Below are 18,801 nucleotides of genomic sequence, written 5' to 3' on the forward strand. Positions count from 1 at the left end.
GATCTTCCTTCCTTCCTTCCTTCCTTCCTTCCTTCCTTCCTTCCTCCCTCCCTTCCTCCCTCCCTTCTTTCCTCCCTTCCCCCCATTCCTCCCTCCCTCCCTTCCTTCCCTCCTTCTTTCCTTCCTTCTTTCCTCCCTCCCTCCCTCCCTTCCTCCCTCCCTCCCTTCCTCCCTCCCTCCTCCCTTCCCTCCATCCTTCTTTCCTTCCTTCTTTCCTCCCTCCCTCCCTTCCTCCCTCCCTCCTCCCTTCCCTCCCTTCCTCCCTTCCTCCCTTCCTTCCTTCTTTCTTCCCTCCCTTTCTCCCTTCCTTCCTTCTTTCTTTCTTCCCTCCTTTCCTACCTCCCTTCCTTCCTTCCTTCTTTCCTTACTTATTTTTTCCCTCTCTTCCTCCCTCCCTTCCTTCCTTCCTTCCTTCCCTCCATCTTAGAGAACAGCTAGTGCTGCTTCTGGGTGGAAAGAAGATTCAGTTTGCCTGCATTCTTTCTTCATCTGCAAAATGGGGGGAATTTCCCACATAGTCTCAGTCTTGAGGTTGTGAAAATCCAATGAATGTTTGCGAAAGCCTTTTGCAAACTGAGATGTGACATATTCATAAACTATATAATGAACTATTCAACCCTTGGTATTATTACTACATTACGTGCTGTAATAGAAAAGAAAATCAGTGGCTCAAGTCTCAAATAAGCCTGATTTTACATCCTTAGCTTTTCTATTTAGTAGTTGTGTGCCTTTGGGCAAGTTACTTCACTTCTCTGAAACTCTATTGTCTCATCTTGAAAGTGAGAATAGTAGCACTTTTCTAGCAGGGGTATTTTATCATATGAGGAAAAGTATGCCAGCCGGCTAAGACAGTACAAAGTGAGGATGATAATTATTACTTGATTGATAAACCCAGGATAAGGTTCATTAAAGACAGCTTCCTGCAAGATTTGCTATGTGCATTCTCTGAAAACTGTAATTTAGTTTTGGCTTCATAAGGGTTTCTCAATTAATATAGATTGAGTTAGTTTTGGAATGATGAAAGCTGTCAAAGATGAATAGAATCTGAGTAGAAGTAGAGGAGAAGAAAGTCAGACATTCTAGGATGACAGGTCAAACTGAGCATAAGTGTGAAGATAAAAATAAATATGATTTGTTTAGGAGATAACGGGACCCCTGAATCTAGAACTTTGGGTCTGGGAAAGCCATTGAGATTATGGCTTTGATCCAGAGGTCAGAATCAAGCACACACAGGGGCTGGATGGGTGACATACCTGATTTAAGATTGTTGGGGAGACATAAGTGAGGACTGTGCTCGCTGGTAGAGTATATATACCTGAAAACATTCCCATTGGGATGTTATAAAATCCTATGCGGACAAACAAAGCACATAGGCCCTTAGATCATGAGTTTGAGACCCCCCATTTAGTCCAAATCTCATCTTACAGAAGGCAAAAATGACACTCCAAAGAACACTGACATTACAAGATTCGTGATTGAATGGAGAACTTGAAGGGCTGCAGAGAGAGGACGGGTTACTGGAGGGCCCCACACCTACTCAGGGAAATCCTGGAGAGACTTAGTGGAAAGAGACACTTCCTTCCTTCCACACACAGAGTGGTCTGTGTGTCTGTCCAGAGGAGGTTGGGAGTTAAGATTGACTAGTGGGAGGAGACTTAACATGCATAGGCCCCAGCCATCACCAGGGATTGTAATGTATATTTCAGACACATTGCTCTCATTTAATCTTCAAAATAATCCTGTGAGTAAAAGGTATTAATGTCCCCATTGTACAGATGACAAAACCAAAAGTCAGAGAGGTGAAGTGGCTTCCTTGTGGCAACATAGATTGGAGTAGGAGTTAGATTTGAACCTGAGTCTGCCTGGGATCCCAACTCAAGTTCTCTTCTCTATCCCACTCCTGGCCAAATGGCCACCTGCTTAATAGCTATGCTGTTTGTTTCTTTGTGCTATAGACTCCTATCTGCCTTGGGCAGTGTTCTTTCCTGCTAAAAAAAGACTGGAGCCCACAATGTTCTCTTGAGTCTATTCCCCAGTGGCTCCCTGCATCTGTACCTTCAGGTAAGGTATGAGGGTGTGGGCCACCCACTGATAATTTTAATGAAAAGAAATAAAAACTGAGACCAGCTTGTCAGGTGCTGTTGGAAACCTTGCGTCACTGTCTAAAACAGGCTCCAGAGCAGCATGCCCATGGGAAGCAGGCGCAGCCCTGGGAGGTGTCTGTGTTACTCAGTATCCTCAGTTTCCTCTGCATTCTCTATGTTCCTTGGTCATTTTCATTCTCCAGATTACAATGAGTCCTAAGACATCATGATACCTGCTGGTTGGCTTTGAATGCTTTAGAATCCCAGAATGCCTCTTCTATCCCCAGTCTTGTGGCTTAAAGATATAGCCCTGCAGGATGTGTCAGTGAATCCTCTGACCCAAGCTTACCTGTCCAGCCTCATCACCTGCCATCTTCTGCTACCAGACACACAAACACATACACATGCATGCACACACACATATATATGCACACATGCTCACATAGTCACACAGGACACATACTACATGCACACACACAAACATGCAATACATCCACACATATGCAATGCATGTGCATACATGCACACACGTGAGCACACATGCACACATGCATGCATACGCATGCACACACATGGACACATGCATGCATGTGTGTATGTGCACAAACACATACAACAGTTTATGCTCTAGCAAGGATAGATTTGTTTTTCTACTCTGTACATACTATGCTGCATCAAGCTGTCCCATTCTGTATGCTATTCTTGTATCCCAGAGCAATCAACATAGTAGACATCTCAATTTTTTTCCATACAGCACTTCTTCCTATGAGGAACAGACCCCCCTCCCCAACTCTATGTAAAACTGGTGAAACTATCAATCCTGTAGCCCTGGCAAGATGACTTGAGATACCTAATAGAGTACTCCAGTTCCCTCCCTCTGAAGATGTGCATAGTGATTGGTTTGGGGCTGGAGAGTCTTTTTTTTTTTGAACCTTAATTTAGATGTTGAAGGGGAACCTCATTCTTGCTCTGGGGCTCTGGAGTCATCTTAGCTTGGAGCCTCCCAGAGTTATCACTCAGCCTTGTGGAAGATACCTGTTTGCAAACGAAGCCAACAATAGTCAAAGTGGAGAGAGAGGGAGAGAGACAGAGAGAAGAGAGAGAAAGAGAGGGAGGAGAGACCTAATGACATAATCCTTGGATTTAGCCATTCTGGAAGTCAGATCTATTCCTCAGACTTCAAAGTTATTTAAGCCAATGTATTCCTCAGTTTTTTTAGCTTAAGATATTTTAAGTTGTTATTTTCTTAACTGTAACCCAAAGTCCTGATGTAATAATACAATGCTAATCACTTAACCTATATTGTATTAATATTATTTAATCCTCCCAACAGCCTTCTGAGGTAGACATGATTATGTCCACCTTTCAGATTAGGAAACTGAGGCTCAGAAAGGTAAGGTGAAGTAACTTGCCCAAGAGCATGCCCACTGCCTCCCCACCACCCTGCTATTGTCTCAACAGCCTCTATTTTCTATTTTAGTCCAGGCAGCTCCAGCATCACTTCCTCTGGGAAGCCTTCCCTGAATCAGTTACGACAAGTTGGACCTTTCTTCTCTTCTCTCATCATACTTTGGGGATACACCCTGAACGGGTTAGGATAGGCCCCAAGTTATATGGCAGTAGTCTACAGCCCCCCAGATATCCATGACTAAACATAATAAAAATTTATTTCTAACACGTTACATGCCCAGTTAGGGTCCGCTGAGTGGGATACGTGCATTCAAGCCACTCAAGGAGGCAGCCCAGTGGAGGCTCCATCCTGAATTCTAGTTCCACAATCAATGAAATAGGCCAGAAGGGAACAATGGGAATTAATAGTAGCCCTTAAAGGTGTTTGCCTGTAAGTGACACATGTGACTTTCACTCATGTTTGTTTGGCTAATGTGAGTCAAGTCACCCTGCTGAAGTTCAAGCGGGTGGGGAAGTGCAATACTACCATGTGATTGGAAGTAAAAACTCCAGAACGTTTACTGTGACACAGTGAGCTCCATGAAAGAAAGACTGTCTTATTCTTCCCCAGAACTCTGGCACTAAGCACCAGGGCTACGACAAAGTAGAAGCATTGGGAGAGTGTGTTCAATGGATCTTAGAGCGTATTGCATAGTGCCAATTGTTCATGTCAATGGTAAACATTTCTGGGGCATGAATTATCATTGTCACTGTACCCCCAGTACCTGGCTCAATGCCTGACATCGAGTAGATGCTTAGGATTCGTGTAGAATTAGCAATAGGTGATATCTGCTCACAGTGATGCTTATCATTTCTTTCCATCTGTTTGGGCAACATTTGCTAGTACCAAGGCCAGAGCGGCGAACCTGGATATGCAGAATGCACCGAGATCATATTCTAGAGAGAGGTTAGACAGCACATGCCAGCCTGAAGCAAAAGGAAAGTCTTGGACAAGCCTGGTAGGAATCCAACCAAATAACAGAAGATTCCAAGAATGAATTGGGCTTTTGTTGGAAATCAGTTTGCTCTCCCAAGTTTAGAGACAGTAAAGAATAAGGAGGGCCAACGGTGGTGGCACATGCTTGTAATCCTAGCACTTTGGGAGGCCAAGTGGGGAGGATGGCTTCAGTCCATGAGTTCAAGACCAGCCTGGGCAACATAGCAAGTCCCATCTCTACATAAAATGAATGAAATTAGCCAGGCATGGTGATGCATGCCTGTAGTCCCAGCTACTCAGAAAGATGAGGCAGGAGGGTTGCTTGAGCCCAAGAGATCAAGGCTGCAGTGTGCTGCTGCATTTCACCTTGGGGAAAAGAGTGAGGCCCCATCTGTTAAAAAAAAAGAATATGTAGGACAAGATCAAGGGACCAAGATATATATGAAAACCAGAGCTATTTGGGGAGAGGGGCTTATTGTTTTTTTTTGACTTGCTCCATCGTATGTTCTTTTTCTTTTGGAAGAAACTGTACTCTTTTGGCATAGTCATAGTAAAAAAGCATAGCTTATGAGTTGTGTTGGCATCTAGTTCACTCCTTCACTCCCAGACTGTAAACTCCTTGAGGGCAAGAACCGTCTTATTTATCACTGATTCCATATCAGTATTACCTAGCACAGGACATTGCAGACAGCAGTGATTCAGTAAATATTAGTTGATTTGTACTGAATGTGCACATATGAATCTACAAGGAACAGGGAAGACTATTCGGAGCAAAGTTAGAAGGCATATAGTAGTCAATAAAACAGACAGGTCTCACTGGAGCATTATGAGATACAGAAAAATACTGGGTCTCCATTATTCTCAGGGAATTGGTGATTCTGCAGAGTAGGAATATTTATAAGAGCCAATCTCTTCAAACACAGAATTCCTTTTAAAAAGACATATATATATATATATATATATATATATATATATATATATATATATACACACACATATATGACCACAAGATTGGGTACCTATCTAAACAGATCATGTACTCCCTGACTTTTTAAGCAGGGCATTCACTCTACCATTTTGTGAGGACTCAGAGTAGCACAACAATTTTTCCATACTGCATGGTCCTAGCACACAGCTCTCGGGGACACTGGTGCATGCAGAGCCACCAGACCCTGCACTGAATGGTACCAGGGCGCTGTGCTTTATGTTTTAATTGAGCTGATATTTACTATCCTCAGCTTTGTTTCACTCTCCTCTCTTAAAGTCAGATTGTCAGCTATTATTTTTTTTGTCATTTCTCACCAGCAGAGTCTTTTTCTATGAATAATCTCCTGATGCTTCATAAATAAGATAAATAAGCCTTAACATTCAAGCAAACAAACCATCTAGTGAGTACCCCTATTTTTGAGACACTGTGCAGGATGCAGTTTGGAAGCTATGGGGTCTCCTCGCAGGTATGTGGGTCATACCTGATATATGGAGAACAGGTTTTTTTTTTTTTCTTCTCCCACTTAGGGGACCTCGAGCAAGTTACCATTCCATTTTTAAGATACAATTCCCAGGTCTGTAAATTGAGAATAATAACAGTGCCTATCTCAGAGGTTTGTGGTGGGGAATTATTTGGAGAATGAATGCAAGTGTTAGGTGTTGTTATATTTATAAGAAGTTTGAAGACTGGTACAGGAGATAAGACCTGTAGATAAAGTCTGCAGGAAGGTCATGTCTTTCAGGGGCCACAGGGATGTGGTGATGAATTGGAGGCTTGAAGAACTGGGAGGATGTTTAGGAAGGGAAGAAAAATCCAGGCAGAAAGAATAGGCAAATGGTACAGAAGCTGGAAATGAAAGAACTTGCACACAGTAAGACAGCCCTTTCTTTCGAGGGATCCACAAAAGGAACACAAGATAGGGCAAAAAATACAAATTGAGTCTAGCCAGGGGTTGGCAAACCACGGCTGAGGGTCACGTTGGCCCATTGCCTGTTTTTATACAGCCTGCAAGCTAAAAATAATTTTTCATCTTCATATGGTTGAAAAAAATTAAAAGAAGAATTTATTGTGCATAAAAATTATATGAAATACAAATTTTAGTGTCTACAAATAAAGTGTCACTGAAACACAGCCACTCCCATTTGTTGATACATTATTTATGGCTACTTTTGGGTGACAAAGGCAGAGTTGAATAGTTGAGACAGAGACCATATGGCATGCAGAGCTTCAAATATTCACTATCTTGCCCTTTACAGAAAAATTTTGCTGGTCCATGGTTTAGATCCTAAAATGACCTAGATCCAACCAGGGATTAGATTCAACCTGTACTCCACAGGGAGATACAGAGCTGGGGAAATGGTGTCAGGAATGAAAATGCCACCCTTTCTGATTATCACAGGCTCGCCATGTCCCCATTAAGCACCATCTCCTCTATAATGTTCTCCAAATAAGTGCTTTCACCAAAACTTCTGTTCTTTGAAAAGACAAACCCATTCTTCTTCCTTTTCATGTGGGAATTTTTAAAATGAATATTCAAATGGACTTTCTACCTTACTTACTAAGTACAGACGGCTCTGGGCCTCACGCTAATCAGAACTGGGTGCCATTCTGTAAGTCATTTTGTGCAATTTCATGTTCTCTCCCTCTGAAAGAAGGAGAATTACTTTGATAGATTAAAGCCGTTTCCTTATTGGAATGGGCGTTTTGTCTCTTTCCCTCTGCTCTCGTCCACTGTCTCTCGATGCCTCCAAGGTAGGGAGGCCCTAATTTCCCTGAGTCGCTCTTGGTAAAGCAATTTCTCATCTCCACCGGCCCTCCAGGGTCTCATTTGTAGAATGAGGGGGGCTCTGGTGAGGGTAGAAGATGGAAGGGGCTGGAAGGTGACCCGCTCCTTTCTGCTGTGGATTTGTGTTATAAAATATTTTCCACGCAGAGGCAGATGCTCCTGGTTGTTGGTCAAAGAGGTTTCTTTTAACTCTGGTCTTTGCAAGGGCTATGGAAGGGCATATGGAGAATAATCGAGCTCCCACTGTGGAATAAACTGGACACTGTGCTCTTTGAACTTAAACCTGAATAGCTACATTTACAACTCCACATAATATGCAGGCATAATATGAGTAAAACACTGGGTTAATTGCTATTTCTTTCTTAGAAAGATTTTGATGCACACAGTAGTGCTTATACTTCAGTGTATTTAAGAATTACTTGGGGGCCTATGTTAAAATGCAGATTCCTGGACCCCACCTCCAGTCGGTGATTCTGATTTAGTAGGTCCAAGGTTAGGAGTGGAAATCAGTATTCTTAACAAAACCCTTGGATGATTCTGATGCTGGTACTCCCAGAACACCCCTTGAGAAATGCTGTCCCAAGATAACATTATATCCCTGGCTATTTTCTTAAGCTTGCAGGAGATATCCTAAGGACCTGGCACGTACAGGGTGCAAAATAAACAGTGGCTGTTGTCATTACAATGTAGGGTTTGTCCTCATAGACATTATTGCTGTATTTTTTTTGTGCTTCTAATCTGTGTGGTTTGCATTTACACTCTGTGCTGATTCATACTGGATTCATGATTGACTTCTTGGAACTTCTGTTTCCTCCTTGGTGGAAGAGAAAGACAAATACCTAACTTCAAAAGAATGTCTGTTGTTATGTTAAATGCGAGAAATTCTCAGGTCACCAACTGAATTTCTATTGCTTTATTCTGGTTCCTAATTCCTTCCACATAAATCCACACTTGGGAAGGCAGTTCAGATGGGTCTCTCTCTCTGCTTTGCCCCGTGACCTTCAGATGAAAATATGCTCTGCCCAGGTAATACTCTCTGCTGGGGTGGGGCTGTTTTCGGGACTAACCAGGATGAAACACATGCAATTTCATTGGTAGGTTTCTGTGGCAGGAGGCAAAATGGACCGAAAACAGGGTCAGGAAACCTGGGTCTGCCCAAACATTACAACTGGTGCTGCAACCAATTTCTATCAACATGCAGGCAAAGATAACATACACCTAATTTTTCTTATCATGCTATTTTCTATTCATAAGTTTTGTTTGTTTATTTTCTGTTTATTTACTATTTATTTTCTACTCATACTATATATATATATTTGTGTGTGTGTGTATGTGTGTGTGTGTTTTGAGACAGGGTCTCGCTCTGTTGCCTAGGCTGGAGTGCAGTGGTGCAATTTTGGCTCACTGCAACCTTCACTTCCTGGGCGCAGATGATTTTTCTGCCTCAGCCTCATGAGTTTAGCTGGGGCTACAAGTGGGCACCACCATGCCCGGCTGATTTTTGTATTTTTAGTGGAGACAAGGTTTTGCCACTTTGGCCAGGCTGGTCTGAAACTCCTGGCCTCAAATGATCCGCCCGCCTCGGCCTCCCAAAGTGCTAAAATTATAGGCTTGAGCCACTGTGCCTGGCCTCATACAATTTTCTACTCAAACTATTTAGTGTGGTAAAACTATATTCCTAAAATACTGTCAGATTTCAATAAACACTGGGGCACACTGTTATCACCATTTACACGAATCTAACGCTTAACCATTGCAATGAATGGTTCATTCAATCCTGGCTCCCAAATGGAGAGAAATAACTCCCCCCGAACCTTTCCTTGAGAATGAAACTTCTCTAAGGTGTGTTTATTGCTAGCTACGGTGAAGTTCATTTTAGAATCACAAGCCCTTGGAACTTCATGTTAAGAGTTCTGCATTCTTGGCCGGGCACGGTGGCTCACGCCTGTAATCCCAGCACTTTGAAAGGCCGAGGCGGGTAGATCACGAGGTCATGAGATCGAGACCATCCTGGCCAATGTGGTGAAACCCCGTCTCTGCTAAAAATACAAAAATTAGCCAGGCATGGTGGCATGCGCCTGTAGTCCAAGCTACTCAGGAGGCTGAGGCAGGAGAATCACTTGAACCTGGGAGGCAGAGATTGTGGTGAGCCAAGATCACGCCATTGCACTCCAGCCTGGACAACGAGAGCAAAATTCTGTCTCGGAAAAAAAAAAAAAGAGTTCTGCATTCTTGAAGGGGTTCCCAGTGGCAGCTCACCTACTACCATTGTGCTTCTCTTTGCTACATCAAGGCTGCAAAAATGAACATGGCAGCGTCTCCAGCTTTTCCAAGCTTATACAACAGTAAGAAAGACAGACACATCTGAAATAAAAAAGAAGTCTATGTGATAAACTAAAGGTTTGTGCAACATGTGTGGGGGTGTGGTCATTAGCAGGAGCGATGAAGTCCTATCTGAAGGAGATGCCCCTTGGACTCAGGCTTGGGAGGAAGAGGAGCTCCTGCATGAGCTCAGGAAGTGTCCAGGCATGGGCATGGGCATGGGCAAAGGCCCAGAGGTCACTAATTCACTGATTCATTTGCTAACCATTAAAACAAACAACAAACAAACAAACAAACAATATTTGAGGGGACTAAGTCAGGCATGGTGCTGTGGGTTTGAGTGAAGACAAATGACATGGTTGGGGAAATAGGAAGATGCCTATTTTGGTAGTAGTGGTGGCTACAGAAGATGAACCTGGAAAAGTGCTTTAGGGCACATTTCATGGAATTTTATAAGCCAGTGGAAGATATTTGTGAGCAATGTAGAAACCCTGGAGCACATAAAAAAGCAGAAACTCAGTGCAAGCAATGCAATGGGTATTCATAGTCAGAGAGAATTATCAATAGATAAAGAACATCCCTGGCATCCTGAGACCCCACCTCTACCCTCCGTTGTCAACCAAGATCACTCTCTAAAGTGTCCACTTCACCCTGGCTTTGAGGGTCTCCTCAGAGCCTGGAGTCACATCACTCCTCCTTTGGTGTCTTTGCTATGATCGATAATTTGCACCAAACCCATTTTGGGAAGTTGCTTTTCTTCCATGACATACATCACAGGATATTTTTATAGCTTGATGAATCTAACACATCTGTGTAATCACACAGTTTCCAGAAATCCAGATGTTCCCCAGAGCACCTCTGGCTCCTACGCTCTTGCAAACATTTGCTGTAAACACCAAAGGCTGTTTGTTGGTTTTAATGTTCTAGCTCATCTCATTACCCAGTGAAGGTGAAAGATTGAAGCCAGATAGTGTTGCCAGTAAATGTTTTCGCCCCTAATGCATCTATTTCTAGTGACTGATTAGTATGCAGTGGGGCCCACAGGCCTGCACAGTCTAAACGGCCAGTCGTGTTCTGCCTACTGTGGTGCAGACAGGGAAGTCAGGCAGGGTGTGTGGATTCCCTTAGGTTTTCTGGCCTGCAGTCCCCAGCTGAACAGAGGGTGCAGCCAGCTGAGATGAAATGGGGAAACAAGGAACCACTATCAAGCCCTGTACCACTGGGTTACTGGGACGATGCTATGAAGGCTGAGTGTAAAATGTTAACTGTATTTGGAATATGAACAAACCCTTCACAGAAGGTAGCTATTGTGCTTACTCTTATAACCATTGGTCTATAACAAAGACATGCACATACTGTCTTTAAAAAGCTCCGTGGTAATGGAACTTCACCCTGAATCTGAGGAAAGAACACTAGAACAGGAGGACTCTGGCCTGAGCCCTAGCTCTGCCACTGTGTCATTGTACGCTCTAAGGCACATCTCCCACCTTCTCTAGGCACCAAGCTGTCCATTTGTAAAGTGAAGAAGTTGCCCCAGATGATCCCTAAGGGCCCTTCCAGTTCTAATGCTTCTCCTAAGAGGCTGCTACAAAAGCAAGAGGAAGCATTTCAAACTCTAGAGTCGGTTAACTGATCACCTAAATTGGAGAATGTAGATGCCTTTCCCCTATAAAGCCTTAAAGAGCAGGTAGGAGGAGCTGGTTTTGGGTAAAGAGCCTTTCTCCTCTTTGTCCTCCTAAGGAGTCCCCTTCCAATCTCCTATCTCTATCCAGCTCATACATCTTAATGGGGTCTTTCTCCAATCCCTGCCTAATGACTCTCACCAATGAGACAAATTACGTCCCTTCTGTTATTATGTTGCTCAGCCTCACAGATTGAGACTGTATATTTTGTAATTATTTCATTAACGTTGATCTCTCCCACTAGATTGTAGGCTCCATGAGAGCTAGGACCATGTGTGTTTTGACCATCATTCTATCACCCACACCTGATTATGCTCAATCAGTATTTACTGAATGAGTAAATAAATAAATGAATGAAGTCTTGCCTGGGGAAGGGGGATGGGTTAGATAGCTGCCTTCTGAGATCTCAGAGTCCTGGGATATTTTACAAAAGCAAATATAGGGATGCAAAGTGATGGGCAAGTGCAAATACTGGCCAAAAAGCCAGATGAGCAGAAAGCAATCACCTTTTAGCCAGGACAAAATTCGATGTTAGAGGGAGAAAATGGGTGACAAAAGGAGAGGAATGAATATGCTATTAAACAGTAAAAACAAACAAAAAACCCACAAAACCCAAAAACTGTCTTACACACAATAAGAGCAAAGAAAAACAAATGCAGGGCATAATGTTTGAGAGAGGAAAGGACAGGGAAGGGTTTTCTGACTGAAGCCTGAAGATCAAGGATGGCACTGAGCACATTAAATATTTCACAATCATTATCAACTTATTAAGACAGAAAGATTGATTTGTTCTTATGTTCTTGAGAGAGAACTGTGAAAAGCAATAACCCATCTCGAGCACAATAAGCTCGCCTTAATCAGAACAGATAAAGCTTAGAGGATTGAGGGAGATTAAATGATGAAAGAATGAGTCCCTGGGGTTTTTTGGGGAGGCAGTGTAGTGAAGAGGAGAGAATGAGCAGGGGAATCCTATAGATGTGGATCGAAGCCTGGCTTACTGCTAAGAAGCTGGATGACCTTGGGCAAGTCTCTTTCCCTCTCTTAGTCCCAGTTTCCTTTCCTGTAGGATAGGAGTAAAAAAACTAAGGGCCATGGGCAAAATCCAACCCACCACCTGTTTTTTTAAAATAAAGTTTTATTGAAACTTTTGTATTGTCAGTGCCTGTTTTTGGATTACATGAGGAGAGTAAATGGTGATAGGGACCCTAGAGACCACAAAGCCCCAAATCACTATAATGTGACTTTACAGAAGAGGTTTGATGACTCTTTGATTCTTGCTCTGAATGATAAAAGTGATGACCACTAAACAGGTTTGTTTTGAATATTCATTCCTGTGGTGTCTTACATGAGAAGGTGCTCAATACCTGTTGGTAGTGTTTGGTTGAATCAGGAAATATGCACGACTCACATAATATGCCAGAATGAATAAAGACAGATGTGGGATCAGATCTCAGCTCAACTCTCTAAGAGCTGTGCAACCCTGGTCAAATTACTTTCCCTTTTTCAACTTCTTTATCTTCTCACCTATAAATTGTATAGAACAAAATTTATCTTGCAAAATGGTGGCTGGTAAATAAAACGTAGTATGATTGCCACACATGTAAACACTCAATAATTTCTTATTCAAGAGCCTAAGGATAATAAAAATAATTGTTATTGGTCAATTATTGCCTTTCAGGTATCAAAATTTAGTGGAAGTTGCTGGAGTTCTCAGCTGTGGTTCAGAAACTACCTCCGGTAGCCACTAACATGGGATCATGGTTCAGAATCAGGGGTTCTTTGAGCTGGAGCCATCACCTGAGTCCTAGTACCATGCCTGGAACATAATAAGAGCTGAATATTTATGAATGAATGAATACTGCATGCATGAATGAATATAGGCTTAGGCATCAGCTCCGGTTAGGACTCCCCATTGGGTTGAAGTACTGCCTTCCAGGTCTTTTGGTGTCATCTCTAATGTTTCCTAAGTTGTTTCAGACAGCAGTGTGGTCCTTTCCACCCTGTTAGGACTGGAAGGAATGCTGGGGCCATTGTCCAGAGGATATTCATATAGGGCTTTCCCACTGTCATCTGTAGTTGGCAGTTGTCAATATTTCTGAATGAATGTGACTGTTTACAGGAGAGTGTACACATTAGAAGCAACTTGGGAGCTTCTTTTTTTTTTTTCTTAAAGGTGATGTATATTGTCCTTTATGTATACGTATATGAGAGCAAATAAATTAGAGTTTCTTTTGGATGGGTTCAGGCATTGGCATTTTTTAAAACCTCCCCAGGGATGGAGAGTTTCTGCACTGGAGGCTGTGGTTTAGCCTTGCTCCACTGGACCCTGAGGTCTCTTTGGCGGGTTTCTGGGCAGCCTCGGGAATGTCTGCAGTAGGAGTTCAGCTAAAACAGCTTCCAATCTTCTCAGCTGAGAAGGCTGTAGAAATCTGACATTGGATCTAGACGTTTCAGGAAAGTATACTAGTTCATAAAACGTTAAGAAGTTAAGGATTTTATCCTGGGGGTGGGGGATCCTGAGTTGAAGGTATCTATTCTTAGAGCCTAAGCTTGCTGCTGGTGGTAGAGCAGTCTTTCTTGGTTTTTCAGAGATTGAGGAAAAAGCATCTCCTTGGATCCTGGAGAGAGCCAGTACAAGGGATCCCTAGGACCATGAGAAACATCTGGGTCCAGCTGACTAGTGGCAGAAGGGACAGCTAAAACTATGTCGCTGAGTTCAAGGGACTACTTACCTGCCCCAGAGTGAAGCTGTGTTATAGGAGGGAGGATTTAGGGCCCTAGGGTCTGGTATAGGTAGAGGTACAGGGAGCCTTCCGTGGGAAAGAGGCTTCTCTGTCTCGGGAGAGGCCCAAAGGCATGTGATCAATTTAGAGAGCTTGGCTAAATCAGTTTTCAGGGGTCTCTGAGACTGAGGACAAAATTGAATCAGTTTGGCCAAGACCCAGGCTATTCTAGACCAGCAAATGGATTTAATGTTTTGTCCCAAACATGATCAGTTGGTTGTGACTGCCTGGAACACCGTGTTGAGAAAGATTCTGAGGTCGTGTCTGACTTGCTAGGAAAAAGTGCCATGATTCTTGAGGTTGGCTGCATATGTGGGAGAGGGAGAGCTCTTAGTAGAGAAATGGCAAGAAGATGGTGTGTTAGAAGATTAGGAGACAGGACAGGAGCTCTCAGGGAGACAAGGCTGGGACCACATTTTGCAGGGCCTTGAATGCTAGGATAAGAGTTTGGATTTGAATTTTTTAGATCTGAGAAATTCTATTATGCCCTCTAAACAGAGGGCCAGTGTTATCAGATGGAAGTTTGGGAAATATCTTTTAACTGCAGTAAGGAAGATAGCCTGAAGGAGGTGATTATGGCACTGGGTGGGGAAATAAGGAGGCCATTGCAATCCACGATCCAGGCAAGAGATGAAAGATTTGTTTGTCCTTTTAATAATTGTTCAAGTGATGAGGTGTGAGGGTGGTAGTGGAGTGGACAATTAACTGTAGGATGGTCCTGTGACTATATGTTGTTTACTCCACAAGGTTTGGGTGCTTGGTATCCTGACCCCATCCCTTCTTCCAAAATGAGGAGTGAGAGGAAAGTAAGTTTTCCTTAACTCTACTCTGATCAATAATAACAGCAGCTGTAGTAACAGCCATTTATTTAATGTCTTTTTAAGTGCCAGGCACTGTGCTATGCACCTTGCATACATTATTCTTTTGCATACAGTATTCCTCACAACAACCAAATGAGTTAGGATTATTTTATCATTCTTATTTTGCTGATGATGAAACTTCAGCATGGTTCAGAGACGTTAGGTAGTATGCCCAAGGTCTCACAGCTAGTAAGCAGCAGACCTCAGTCTAGCCTGGCTGAAAGCCCACATGCTTCACCATTATGCTACCATACCCCTGTCTCTGCAATCAGCCACTCCCGTGGGTCCCCTTTGCAGCATTAAATAGACCTGCAGGCTTTCTGATTCCACAGGGGTACCGAGCTCTCATTGTTTCTCGTTAGCAGTTGTCTTCCCTCTCTCTGTGGGCACTTGGTTACATAATACCTGAAAATATTAAATTAGTTTTCCTTTACAGGAAATTATGTTCCATTAGGGCCACTGACATAGCTATTCTGAGACCTCCAAGAGAGTTGTGTGCTTTTGGAAATGTCTGACAAATCCGATTGCTCTCTGGCAAGGAGCTCTCTGAAGGCCTTGTGGCTGGTTGAGTAATTAGGCATTAAGTGGCTTTAATAATAGAAATAGGAGGCCCAGACAAGAGGGTTTCACCTGTGATCATCAGAGCTGCCTTGGGTCCCTCTTCTGGCACAGAAAAGGAAGGGGGCAGAGGCACCTGGTAATCTTCAAAACCATCCTGTGACTCCGCTTCCCATCACTCAGCACTCAGCACAGGCAGAGACTTGCTCCAGGAAGGAGACCAAGCCTCCAATCCTCTAGGGGACTCTGCTTTAATCAATTGCACTGGGATACTACTCTACTTGAGTCATGCCTTTAACTCAAAATGCGCGGCAAAGTCCACCTTGATTTGGCATTCAAGATCCTGCAAGATCTGGCTTCCATATATTTTTCAGAATGCTTCTTTATATGAGCTAGTGGTCCTCATGACTTCCTGTTCCTCCTCATATTTGTTACTCCCTTGTTCTTGCTTGAGACACTTCTCCATGAAGAAGACCTGCCTTTTATGTCTGCATTTCCATATACACCCTAGAGTTCAAGCTTCAGCTTCAACACCACCTCTTCCTGGAAATTTTCTCTAAATTCTCTTGCCAAAGAAATCTTTCTCTCTCTTTTGCATACCCACAGCACTTTATAGCACTTAAACTAATTATCCTATTTCCTCTCACCTTGTATTATAATTATTTTATAGAAATCTCATCTCTCTTGCTATATGGTAAATTCTTCAAATGGACGGGCTATGTTTAACCCCTCTGTACAGCTTCCCTGGCTTCTGTTACAGAGCTTTGCATGTTGTGTTTAATAAATACATGCTATATACATTATTATCACTTTGAAGACAGATAACATAGCTAGAGATTGATGTCCCATGGCCATGTATCCATCCATTCATTCTTTCCCTCTAGTAGCTCTTACAAAAACTTTTCTCTACTCTCGTGCATATCCCCAATACCAATATGGTATTCAGGCACGCTGGGGAGGGAGGCGTGAGATGTTATGTCTCAACACACAGATTGATAGGTAAGAATCTTAAGAGTGGAGCCCCATTTCTCTAAAGGGAGGGTACATTTCAGACTTAATATAGTTGATATTTGGTATGGAGGAAGGGTACTGAAATTACGTGATAATTTGGATATTTTCTCCCCCATTTCTTAAGAAACAAGTTGGCCTTTCCAGCCTTATCTACCACCATCCATACCCTGCCCTGTGATCTAAACACACCAAACCATGCACTGACCCAGTAGCACATGATGGGAGATTTAAGCCTGCCAATATCTGGCTACTACTCTCCTCCAGATCCAGTCAATTTAAAAACGAACACAAAAACATAGGTAAGAAATAATACCAGAATCAGATTCACTAATGGTAGAGCTTGATTAAAGAATGTGCCGGCCGGGCGCGGTGGCTCACACCTGTAATCCCAGTACTTTGGGAGGCCGAGATGGGCGGATCACAAGGTCAGGAGATCAAGACCATCCTGGATAACACAGTGAAACCCCATCTCTACTAAAAATACAAAAAAATTAGCTGGGCATGGTGGCGGGTGCCTGTAGTCCCAGCTACTCGGGAGGCTGAGGCAGGAGAATGGCGTGAACCCAGGAGGCAGAGCTTGCAGTGAGCAGAGATCACTCCACTGCATTCCAGCCTGGGCGACAGAGCGAGACTCCGTCTCAAAAAAAAAAAAAAAAAAAAAAAAAAAAAAAGAATGTGCCTGCACTGGGACCTTCTTTCCTGAATCAGGACTGTGGAACCCACCTTTCTTTCCTCCTGAGACTGATGGAGAAGCTGGCAAACAGGTCTGCTTGAGCTTGTAGGAGCAAGCCCCTCTGCCTAGAGCCTACCAACCTGGGTAGGCTTTCATGGGGATCCTTTCACCTACATGGGGAAAGGATCCCCATGAAAGACATCTTTACTCATGCCTGGAAGACACCATTCTTTCTTGCTCTTTCCCATGTATGCCCTTTGGATGATGGGATGAGCTGCTCTTTAGCCTTACAAATCAAATCCATTATTCCTCTTGTGGGGAGAGGTGAGTAAGAGGGTAGATAGAGATACCTGAGAAATCCCCAGTTCTCTCTCTTTTAGGAGAGGACTAGAAACCTCTGCTTCTCAATACATCTGTGACATCAGAGGCTTCAAGTCATTCTCCCATGATATATATTGTATATCCACTTGGCATCATGCCTTTGCCCAGGCTGGTCCTTTTCCCCAGAGTTTCCCTCTCTCCTATTTCCACTTGGCAAGGTCCTACTCAAATGCCACCTCCTCCTGGAAGTCTTCCCAGATCTGTCTCTATTCTTCGCAGGAATTCAATAGCTCCCTTAAGTTTTCTATTAGCTTTGGTGGTGCTGTTATTACAGCACTTACTCCAGCTTGTGTTCTGGGGACATGCATGCAATATGTCTCCTTTCCTTCCTGCATTCCCACCCCTGCTCCCTGGATGGCAGTCTCCATGAAGGACAGCCCCCTTACCTCTAGTGCCCACCTTGAGCCCAGCACAGGGTTGGTGCTCATGAACGTTGGTTGGATCTGCTCAGAGAACTGGCTCTATGATGGTACAGGGGCAAGTAATGGGATATGTAACTCTGGGCTAAACATGGACAACATTCTTTGTTGGCATTCATATTCCTGCATTTAGAACTGGACCATGTGGTGCTGGAGAGGCCATTGCACTGACTGGCAAGAGAAGACCTGCTTCATCGTGGTCCACACAGTAATTTCCCTGGCTTCACTCAAGGCTAACTGTCCTCCAGCAAAACACCCCTCTTCTCCTCTCACAGATGAAGCAGGTGAGTGACTCCATATCTTCCAGAGAGCACTCCTGTGAACGTAGCCTTGTAGCACAAGCTTACACCCTAATCATAACGCCCGTAGGAGAGGCCATCAATGCTGAGTGGATATTGCAGGAAGGGAGCTCAGATATGGGGCCTGACAAGTCCAGGTTCTTGTACAATTCTTGGTGTAAATGAATGGTTCATAAAGTCTGATTTTCTTCCTTCTTACAGCTTGAAAACGGGCATGATCTTAGTGGATTCTCACAATAATCCTGGGGAAAATTTTTATTGTCGTTATTAGTATTTTAAAATTGTCTGGTTTAAATCTTATGTAGGAGAAAAGAGAAGTCTTTGCTTTAAAGCAAACAAAGAAGGGAGGATGTTTATCCAGTGGTTAAGAATACAAAGATTATATTGATAATATATGGAAAGTGCTTAGCATGATAGGTCATAGCAAGTGGACACTCAGTAAATAGTAACCACTATTATCGTTATAATCAGAGATGGGGAGTGACTCACTCAAAGTCACACAGCTAGTTAATAACAGAGCATTGCACCTAGAACTTTAGGCTCTAGGTTCCCTGCCCTTGCACTTGCCC

General features: G+C 43.3%; 1 long non-coding RNA gene across 1 annotated transcript in view; it reads left to right on the forward strand.

Moving 5' to 3' along the window:
• The window catches only part of LOC134728522 (uncharacterized), a 203,669-nt gene that overhangs the window by 81,158 nt on the left and 103,710 nt on the right, over nt 1-18,801 (forward strand). Inside the window, exon 2 of the long non-coding RNA XR_010109008.1 lies at nt 18,067-18,217. This is a non-coding gene — a long non-coding RNA (uncharacterized LOC134728522). The remainder of the gene's footprint in view (nt 1-18,066; nt 18,218-18,801) is intronic.

The sequence above is a fragment of the Pan paniscus genome, chromosome 11, assembly GCF_029289425.2.
Source record: "Pan paniscus chromosome 11, NHGRI_mPanPan1-v2.0_pri, whole genome shotgun sequence".
Taxonomy (NCBI): Eukaryota; Metazoa; Chordata; class Mammalia; order Primates; family Hominidae; genus Pan; species Pan paniscus.